Here is a 9,749-nt window from a genome sequence, read left to right as displayed (position 1 = left end):
TGAAGAAGCGGAGATGAAGGGGGCGGGACTGGAGGTTTCCAGCTTGTGTGGGCAAAGGTAACTGCAGTGAGGAGAGGCAGGGGATGACGCTGTGCACTTGCAGCTAATGAAGGAGCGGAGATGGAGGGGGCGGGACTGGAGGTTTGCAGCTTGTGTGGGCGAAGGTAACTGCAGTGAGGAGAGGCAGGGGATGTAGCCGCATGCACGTGACGCTGTGCACTTGCAGCTAATGAAGGAACGGAGATGGAGGGGGCCGGACTGGAGGTTTGCAGCTTGTGTGGGTGAATGTAACTGTGCAGTGAGGAGAGACAGGGGATGTAGCCGCATTCACGTGACGCTGTGCACTTGCAGCTAATGAAGGAACGGAGATGGAGGGGGCGGGACTGGAGGTTTGCAGCTTGTGTGGGCGAAGGTAACTGTGCAGTGAGGAGAGGCAGGGGATGTAGCCGCATGCACGTGACGCTGTGCACTTGCAGCTAATGAAGGAACGGAGATGGAGGGGGCGAGACTGGAGGTTTGCAGCTTGTGTGGGCGAAGGTAACTGTGCAGTGAGGAGAGGCAGGGGATGTAGCCGCATGCACGTGACGCTGTGCACTTGCAGCTAATGAAGGAACGGAGATGGAGGGGGCGGGACTGGAGGTTTGCAGCTTGTGTGGGCGAAGGTAACTGTGCAGTGAGGAGAGGCAGGGGATGTAGCCGCATGCACGTGACGCTGTGCACTTGCAGCTAATGAAGTAGCAGAGATGGAGGGGCGAGACTGGAGGTTTCCGGCTTGTGTGGGCGAAGGTAACTGTGCAGTGAGGAGAGGCAGGGGATGTAGCAGCATGCACGTGATGCCGTGCATTGCAGCTAATGAAGGAGCGTAGAGGGAGGGGGCGGGACTGGAGGTTTCCGGCTTGTGTGCGTGAAGGTAATTCTACAGTGAGCAGAGGCAGCGTCCTGCCCGATATTGGGCCACGGAACGGGGGGGTTGGGGACCCCTGAGCTATTGCATGCGGACTCTCCATTGGAGTGCTGGGTCCACCTTGTTTTCTATACATTGTACTAGGGAATTATTTTAAGTGTTATAATAGCCGGGACAAATGGGCAAATCAGTAGAACGCTTTATTTTAAAGCTTTTTGATTATTTTTTTCTTATTATTCACATTAAAATGCATTTAGAATAAAATCATTCTTAGCAAAATGTACCACTCAGATAGATCATTTATTTGTGATAAGTACCTATAAAGTTATTGGCAAATGGATGGGTGGAGCGCTGACAGGTGAAAATTGCTCTGGTACAGAAAGGGGAAATCCCCTTAGTAGGGAAGTGGTTAAAACACCATAGAAACACCCCGGTGTCCTTTGTCTACACATACAACTACATCATACAGCTCATTGCATACCCAGCTTAAGTGTGTGTTATGTGATTTTTCCAGGCAGATTCTATCACTTTGATTGAATCTGCCAAAGATCAATGCCCCAATCGATTTATGGCCAAAATAGATTGAAATTACAAATTAGATAGAACAATACATTTGTGATAAAAAAGGGGCAGGATGGGGGAGCAACAGTGTCTATGCCTGGGGCCTAGAGTCGGAGACAGTCACCCTAGTTCTCCCTTCAGCTACTACTGCATCCCTGGGGCTCCTGGAGAGTAGAGATGGGAAGTTCGGATCTTTTCAATGATTCGGATGATTCGAATCGGATCATTGAAAAGATCCGGATCTTTGATCCGAATCTCGGATCATTTTACTAGGGAAGCATTCGAGGGTAAAGTGACTAGCAGGACAGGACTTTCCCTGCGGTGGACAGAGAAGGGGAGGGGGGTGGACATGCAGAGAAGGGGAGATGGTGGACAGAGACGGGCAGGGAGTGGACAGAGAAGGGAGGAGGGGCGAGCAGAGAGCAGAAATGTTTGTTTGCACACAATACCCACATGCTGCAAATGCAATCATATGCTTTACATGTATTTCACCTATATGTTCATCTGTATACTTTGAATGCAAACGTCGCACAGTGAAGGAAAGCATTCCCCAAAGCATTCCCAGAAGTGAAGTGCAGCTGTTTAGAGCAGTGCAGGAGGATCATATTGCACTGCAATCACAGTGCCTGCCCTGTCGTTCTAGCCCAGCACCGTCTACAAAGTTACTGAGCTGTGCTTCTGAGCCAAAAGTTTCCCATTTGTTCACTATGCAGCACTACGGGACAGCCTAAAATGAGCAGCACATTGCAGCCAGTATGTGTGCTCTACACATATCTGGCAGTGGCACCGATGTCCCCTCTCTCTGATCTACCTGTCCCTGCAAGGCTGGCTCCCCTCCTACTGAGCGATCCATCTCTGCTCTGCTTCCAGGACCCCCCTGCCCGCAGAGAGGGAGGCGTGCCGCTCATGGCCCGCCCCCTTTGTGATCCGAATCACTCATTTTGATGATTCGACTCACAAAAGAGATTCGGATCAAAGATCTGAATCGTTCATGATCCGGACAACACTACTGGAGAGTAATAGCAACAAAGCAAACTGATCACTACATGCCGAGCCGGCATACTCCTTCCTGTGTGCTTCGGTCATGCTGAAATCTATTAAAATTATATTTCCAGTGCATGGCAGTAATAGATCCCTCTCTGATCAGATTTAGCTCAGAGAGGAATCTATTGTTTGGACATGTCAAGCGGTAATTTGTCAGTATATGGTAGCATTTTGTTTGTTTTGTTCTATCACTTCCCACTGGCAAAGAAGATGCAGGGAAGGGCTCCTACATTTAAAGAACAATGGTCTTGATTCATCAACCTGCGCTGCTAAAGCAATGCAGATTAATGAGAGGAGTGCAAGCTCAGCGCATGCTATGCTGTGGTAGTGCATCTAGCGCGCACTGGTAATGCTCTCCTTGTAACTAAGCGCTGCTCTACTGAATCCACCCTGAGCCCCGGCAGGTCCAGTGGCTTTAATGGACGTGATCCCAGTGCATTGTTTGGCCCAATAGACTGCCATCACTTGACAGGCAGTCGATTTGGCCAATCAACGCACGGGGATCATGGCCTGTAAAGCCACTGGGGCTCAGAGTCAGGAAGGGTTCAGTGGAGCGGCCGTTAGTTACAAGGAGCACGTTACCAGTGCACGCTAGCTGCACTACCACAGCACAGCATGCGCTGAGCTTGCGCTTCTCTCATTAACCACTTAAAGACCACAGGCTTAAATACCCCCCGTAGTGACCAGGCTATTTTTTTATAATTCAGCACACTGAAGCTGTAACAGTGTGCTGCACGCCCATACAACTTAGCACACAAATCAATCTGCCCCCTTTTCTGCCCACCAACAGAGCTGTTCGAAAGCTCTGATCGCTGCTAGCTTTTTTTTTTTTTTTTTTTTTATTATTAATTTATTTGTTATTTTATTTGAAATAAAAAGGTCTATTTGTCCCCCCCCCCCCCCTTCTCTCTTCGTGGTCCAATCAGGGCGATCCTCTCTCATAGGCATCAGCCTATGAGAAGGGATCACGTAGTGAGCCGCTCCAGGGGACAGCCAAGTGACAGGGCTGTCTCCAGTACATCGCTGCAGTAGATCGCAGTGCTTTACAACGTATACAAACGGCGGTTTCTCTTTTTCCCAGTCTGCCAGCAACAATCGCGCTGACAGACTGCTTACGGAGCTCTGCCGCTCAAGCGGGGATGCATGATCCCCGCTAATCACCTCCTCCTCCTGAGGGAGCCACTATGCGGCTGCTAATCGGCGTTAAGCGGTCGCAGAGTGGTTAAACTGCATTGCTTTAGCAGCGCAGCTTGATGAATCAAGCCCAATGTGCTTTTTACTCACCTGTGCCAATTTCTACAGCAATATCCTCTTCTTTGATCAGCACTTTGAGTATTTCTTCCTCTTTCTCCTCAAACTTGATATTTTTGGGGTGTTCTAGATCTATAAAAAAAAGGTGAAAGTTACGGCACTTGTACTGAGATGTGTGACAAACACTAGCAGGGCCGGGCCGAGGCAGAGGCTGAAGAGGCTCCAGCCTCAAGGCGCAGTGTAGGAGGGGGCGCACAATTCATTCAGCTGTCATTCCCAATTGTGTTTGAAGCACAAAGAAATAAGAAAAGGACATACATTGCAGTGACTGCAAGCCAGATAAATAGAGATTAAGGTGTTGGGGATGTTGGGGGCCCTGGGGCGCCTCTTAGTCTAATAGCAATCAGTGTGTGACGGCTGGGGTGGCAGGGATCGAGGGGCGCACTTTGCAGTCTCAGCCTTGGGTGCTGCAGGACCTTGTCCCGGCTCTGAACACTAGACTATGTGTGCTGGAAAGATGGACCATAACTTTTGGCTGGCATAGCCGGATTTGAGGCAAGGTCACAAAGGTCATGGCCTAGGTCAGCCGGAAGAAAGGGGCGGGCAGTGGGCTGGCACAATAAGGCAGTTAAACTGCCAAACATGTAAACCACAACAGTCCACAGCTGCCCTGCTCCCACAGGGGCAAGCAGTGGAGCACTGGTCCTGTGCCCCGCATCCTCTGCTACCCCCAAGCAGAGCACAGGACCAGGGAAGTACAGAGGATGGGGGAGCACAAGATGAGAGCACAGGACCAGGGGAACAAGCAGGACAGGTGGTGCACAGGAGGGGGCAGTTTGGGGGGAGAGCAGGGTTAGTGTCAGTGGGCCTTGGGCAATAAAATGTCCAAATCCTGCCCTGTTGGCTGGTAAAACATAATAAAATGTTGGAATGAAGAGAAGTGAAGTCTGATAAGGACTGATAGCTTCTGACTCCCCCACTGGCCACATACTGTCTCCCCATTACCTCTAATAGGGGCTAATGTCTTCTGACTCCCCCACTGGCCACATACTGTCTCCCCCACTGGGCACATACTGTCTCCCCATTACCTCTAATAGGGGCTAATGTCTCCTAACTCCCCCACTGGTCACATACTGTCTCCCCATTACTTCTAATAGGGGCTGATGTCTCCTGACTCCCCCAATGGCCACATACTGTCTTCCTATTACTTCTAATAGGGGCTGATGTCTCCTGACTCCCCCACTGGGCACATACTGTCTCCCCATTACTTCTAATAGGGGCTGATGCGTCCTGACTCCCCCCACTAGGCACATACTGTCTCTCCATTACTTCTAATAGGGGCTGATGTCTCCTGACTCCACCACTGGCCACATACTGTCTCCCCATTACTTCTAATAGGGGCTGATGTCTCCTGACTCCCCACTGGGCACATCCTGTCTCCCCATTACTTCTAATAGGGGCTGATGTCTCCTGACTCCCCCCACTGGCCACATACTGTCTCCCCATTACTTCTAATAGGGGCTGATGTCTCCTGACTCCCCACTGGGCACATACTGTCTCCCCATTACTTCTAATAGGGGCTGATGTCTCCTGACTCCCCCCACTGGCCACATACTGTCTCCCCATTACTTCTAATAGGGGCTGATGTCTCCTGACTCCCCCACTGGGCACATACTGTCTCCTCATAACTGCTAATAGGGGCTGATGTCTCCTGACTCCCCCACTGGGCACATACTGTCTCCCCATTACTTCTAATAGGGGCTGATGCGCCCTGACTCCCCCCACTAGGCACATACTGTCTCTCCATTACTTCTAATAGGGTCTGATGTCTCCTGACTCCCCACTGGCCACATACTGTCTCCCCATTACTTCTAATAGGGGCTGATGTCTCCTGACTCCCCACTGGCCACATACTGTCTCCCCATTACTTCTAATAGGGGCTGATGTCTCCTGACTCCCCCACTGGGCAAATACTGTCTCCCCATTACTTCTAATAGGGACTGATGTCTCCTGACTCCCCCACTGGGCACATACTGTCTCCCCATTACTTCTAATAGGGTCTGATGTCTCCTGACTCCCCACTGGCCACATACTGTCTCCCCATTACTTCTAATAGGGGCTGATGTCTCCTGACTCCCCACTGGCCACATACTGTCTCCCCATTACTTCTAATAGGAGCTGATGTCTCCTGGCTCCTCCCCATTACTTCTACTTGGGATTTACAGCTCCTGACTCTACCCCTGGCCACATACTGCCTTCGCGGTACTTTCTATTGACAGAAGGGGGAGATGTGTAGTTGTAGTGACTGTACAAAGATAATGTGTGGCTCTTGTGTATATTTGGTGTTTATTCCTCACCTGTGCTGATCTGTAAAGGAACTTCCTCCTTCTTACACAGCTTGTCTTCCTTCACATACATTTTTTCATCCTCTTTCCCTTCCATATTAGTATTTACTGTATTTTCATCCTAAATAACAGCATATAATACATATATTTTTTGCATATTAGTTAAACAGATGTTTGACTAAGGTTGATATTCTATATTTTTTCCCTATATTACGGTAATAAAAATGGTAAAGCAAAAATCTGGCTAGACCTCCTGATCTGCACCTGTCCTAGGCCTCACCTAAATCCATGACTCATCTATAGGCACAAAGCAATCACACTCCACTCACATCCATCACACAGGTAGATGCTAGAGTGATGAGTCTCGAAGGAGGGAGACGTGACACTACAATCATGGGACCGGCACCACAAACACTTAAAGGGAACCTAAAACTGAGAAGGATATGGATTTTTCCTTTTAAAAAATACCGGTTACCTAACTCTCTTGCTGATCCTGTGTCTCTAATACTTTCACCCACAGCCCCTCAACAAGCATGCAGATCATGTGCTCTGACTGAAGTCAGACTGGATTAGCTGCGTGCTTGTTTCAGGTGTGTGATTCAGCCACTGCTGTAGCCAAAGAGATCAGCAGGACTGACAAGCAACTGGCATTGTTTAAAAGGAAACAGCCATATCCCTCCCAGTTTAGGTTCCCTTTAAGACCCATGCACACACTTTTATTATAATTATTACGGTATTTAGTAATTACAGTAGCAATAATAAGTATGTGAACCCTATGGAATTATATGGATTTCTGCAAAAATTGGTCATAAAATCTGATCTGATCTTCCTCTCTTTAGATTTTTTTCCCATTTCTCTGCAGATGGGGAATCGGGGTCATTTAATAGAGAATAAACCAAAGAAAGGGTACCACGGATTGTCTCCATTACATGTCTCTTCAAATGATGTTAAGGGTCTCCAAAGCTCAGTCCTGCTGCCTTGTGATAAGAGGAAATGTTTAATTTGAAACCAACTCCACACCTCAATAGTAGGTGAATTTAAATTCTGCCGTAGGGCGGGGAGCGTATGCCAAGTGCTGTCATTCACTAGTAAGTGGTGCGCGCGGAGAGTGTCCACCGTATGCCAGCTATGGAAGGTTTTGGAAGGAAGGACCAGAGGGAAAGTCGGATTGCCAAGGATAGGAAGGAAAGGAGTAGGCCATGGTGATATGTTTGGATTGCTCTTATGCTTATTTAAACTTCTAAGTGTATGCAGTGTGAGCAAAGCTGCTGGGTTTAGAGTTGTAGGAGATATCCGACCATGGTGCCTGTCTAAAGCGTCCTCCCATCAGCTTATCTTCCATATTGACCCACCTTTTCAGAGCACTATGTCTATACCAGCCAATAACTCGTATAAAAACAGATGCCACATAATAAAGCCCGGGGTTTGGGATTGCCATGCCCCCTGCTTCTTTTGATGCAGTTTGTAAGGAATATTTAATCCTTGACCTCCTCCTCCTCAAAATAAATTTGGAAAAGACTTGAGTAATCTGTTTAAATATGTTGTGGATAAAGATAGGAAGTGTCTGGAAAAGGTAAAGAAGCCGAGGCATTACTGTCATTTTAATAATCCATGACCTTCCAAACCACGAGAATTGAGGTTTATCCCAATTTCCCAGGTCCTGATTGATACAAGCTAAGGCAGGAACAAAGTTGTGGGACACCAGATCTTTGTGGTCCAGAGTAAGATGTACTCCCAGATATTTTAGGGCATAGGGGGGCCACTTAAATGGAAAATTGTTTTGCAGAGGAGACCTAAGTTCAGTTGGGAGCTGGACACTTAACACCTCACTTTTGTCATTGTTGATGGACATGTTGGCTATCTGTCCATAAATCTGGAACTCCCTCAGAAGGTTAGGTAAAGAAATATGTGGATTGGTGAGATAGAAAAGCAAGTCTTCCGCGAAAGCAGCTACCTTGTGCATAGAGTTTGGGAGGGAAACCCCCTGTATGTCTAAAATTGCCCGAATCCGGCATAGGAAAGGCTCAAGTGATAAGGCGAATATCAGAGGGGACAAGGGACACCCCTGACGGGTCCCATTATGAATGGAGAAGACCTCAGACAGTGTGCCATTCGCCTTCACTCTGGCAATAGGACAGGAATACATGGCTAGTTTACGCTAGCACTTTTTATCAGGGAGGCCCACATGTCGCAATACTCCCTCAATAAGGTCCCAGTCCACTCTATCAAAAGCCTTCTCCACATCTGTAGACAGGAGAAGAATAGGAGTGTATTAAGACCGTGACCAGTTTATAATGTTAAGAGTGCGTATTGTGTTGTCCCTAGCTTCCCTCCCTGGCACAAATCCCACCTGATCAGGGTGAACTAGTTGGGCAAGCAGGGGGGGGCAATCTATTGCCGATCATCTTGGAATATATCTTCACGTCCACATTAAGGAGCAACATGGGTCTGTAGCTTTGGCATAATGGTGGGTCGTTCCCCTCCTTAGGCAGCACCCAGATGTGGACCTTAAGCATATGAGCTCTAAAGCCTCTACCTACTCCCTCTGTTAGTGCATTAAATGTCTGTAGCATTCGAGGAGCAAGGGTGGGAGCAAATTTCTTATAATATTCCGGAGTATATCTGTCGGGTCGGATGCTTTATGATTCGGCATCTGTGAAATAGCTACTTGTAGCTCATCATCCGAGAAGGGGTCCTCAAGCGCTTCAATCTCATTCGGTGATAAAGTGGGCATGTTAGCCTGTCTGATATACTCTGCAATTGTATCCCCTTTTGTATCACGAGAAGGGGAATCCACAGATGAAAGTAAATTATACAAGCCGCATAATATTCTCAGAAGACATTAGAAATGGCCTCATACTTATGATGCAAAAACAGATTGTTTGTCCTTGATGCAGGAAATATAGTTGGACATTTGCTGTGTTTTAAGGGCTTGAGTTAGCATAGCACCACACTTGTTACCAAATTCATAAAAGGATCGCCGGTATCTTGTTGCCGTGTATTTCACCTTATGAAAAAGCAGACTTGAGGTTCTCCCTCTTCTGAGTCAATGCTGTTAGGGTCTTCTTATGTTTAATTTCGTTTATAGCATGTAGGGTGTCCTGAATTTCCTTATCCCATTCCCTCTTCCTCCTGGCCCCTTCTCTTATAAATAGGCCCCTCATATAGGTGTCTCCCATACCAAGATTGAGGGTGTGATCCTCCAATGCATTAGTATAAAATAATTCCTCCATTTCTAACTTAAGTTTTTGGAAGATCAATTTGTCTACTAGCAATGAATTATTTAGTCACCACGAGGCGGGGCTCCTCCTATTTTCCCCCAGGGCCAATTCCACCATGACTGATAAATAGATATGTTACCTTTCCCAGGAGCAGCAGATACCGTAAAAAGATTGTGAGGTTTAAGAATCTAATCTATCCTGGAGTAAGTATTGCCGGGGAGGGGGGGGGGGGGGGGGGGGGGGGGGGGTTGGTGCTTAATTTGGAAATAAAGGAATAAATGATATCAACCTGATGCAAGTTAGGGGCATAGATGGAGCCAATGGTGACCGCCTGATTGTATAGAAAGCCCTTGATCAGAATAAAACGACCTTGGGGTTCACTGTATTCTGATAGTAATGTGAAAGGGGTATCCCTGGAGATTA

The 9,749-nt window shown here is 47.7% G+C and overlaps 1 protein-coding gene across 3 annotated transcripts in view; it reads right to left on the bottom strand.

The window, feature by feature from the left end:
• The window catches only part of LOC137534283 (oocyte zinc finger protein XlCOF8.4-like), a 46,303-nt gene that overhangs the window by 28,324 nt on the left and 8,230 nt on the right, over positions 1–9,749 (bottom strand). For 2 of the 3 annotated variants that reach the window (XR_011024354.1, XR_011024353.1), the window contains exons 2-3: positions 6,118–6,226; positions 3,794–3,892 (exon numbers count right to left, since the gene is read on the bottom strand). The gene's annotated coding sequence lies outside the window, so the exon portion shown is untranslated. The remainder of the gene's footprint in view (positions 1–3,793; positions 3,893–6,117; positions 6,227–9,749) is intronic. The other variant, XM_068255710.1, reaches the window with a different exon arrangement.

The sequence above is a fragment of the Hyperolius riggenbachi genome, chromosome 10 (genome assembly GCF_040937935.1).
Source record: "Hyperolius riggenbachi isolate aHypRig1 chromosome 10, aHypRig1.pri, whole genome shotgun sequence".
Classification (NCBI taxonomy): domain Eukaryota; kingdom Metazoa; phylum Chordata; class Amphibia; order Anura; family Hyperoliidae; genus Hyperolius; species Hyperolius riggenbachi.
The sequence above is the reverse complement of the archived record's forward strand: the minus strand, read 5'-3'. Positions and strand labels throughout refer to the sequence as shown.